Here is a 482-nt window from a genome sequence, read left to right as displayed (position 1 = left end):
TTCATAGTTTTATATATATTATTTCATCTATTATTTAATACGCATTACTTTTGATTATTTGATATGTAGACATTTACAGTTGGCACCTACAAACACATACATTGAGTCCACTTTCAATAATGAATCAACTCAAATATTTTTTTTTGCGATTGAGACTTTACCCCAATAAACAGAAGATAAAGTAAAACTCTGTATTTACAAATGTCTCTCGTCTTAGACACAGATACACAATTGAAACCTGAAGAGCATCAGTTGTTGCTAACGCATTGTTTTGTTTTGGTTGGATTAACAAGGTTCTGTTTTACCCTCTAAGGCAGCAGTTGGGTTCGGATTAATCTGAATAAGTTCATTTTTATTTAGGAATACACATCTTGTGAGTCTAATATAAACTACAATAAAGACACAGCAAAGCCTAGATTTTGAGACAGGGTCCCTCCACAGGACAAGGCCGGAAGATCAGGTAACGAATGATCAGTGATAGA

The sequence above is a fragment of the Epinephelus fuscoguttatus genome, linkage group LG4 (genome assembly GCF_011397635.1).
Source record: "Epinephelus fuscoguttatus linkage group LG4, E.fuscoguttatus.final_Chr_v1".
NCBI classification, from domain to species: Eukaryota; Metazoa; Chordata; class Actinopteri; order Perciformes; family Serranidae; genus Epinephelus; species Epinephelus fuscoguttatus.
The sequence above is the reverse complement of the archived record's forward strand: the minus strand, read 5'-3'. Positions refer to the sequence as shown.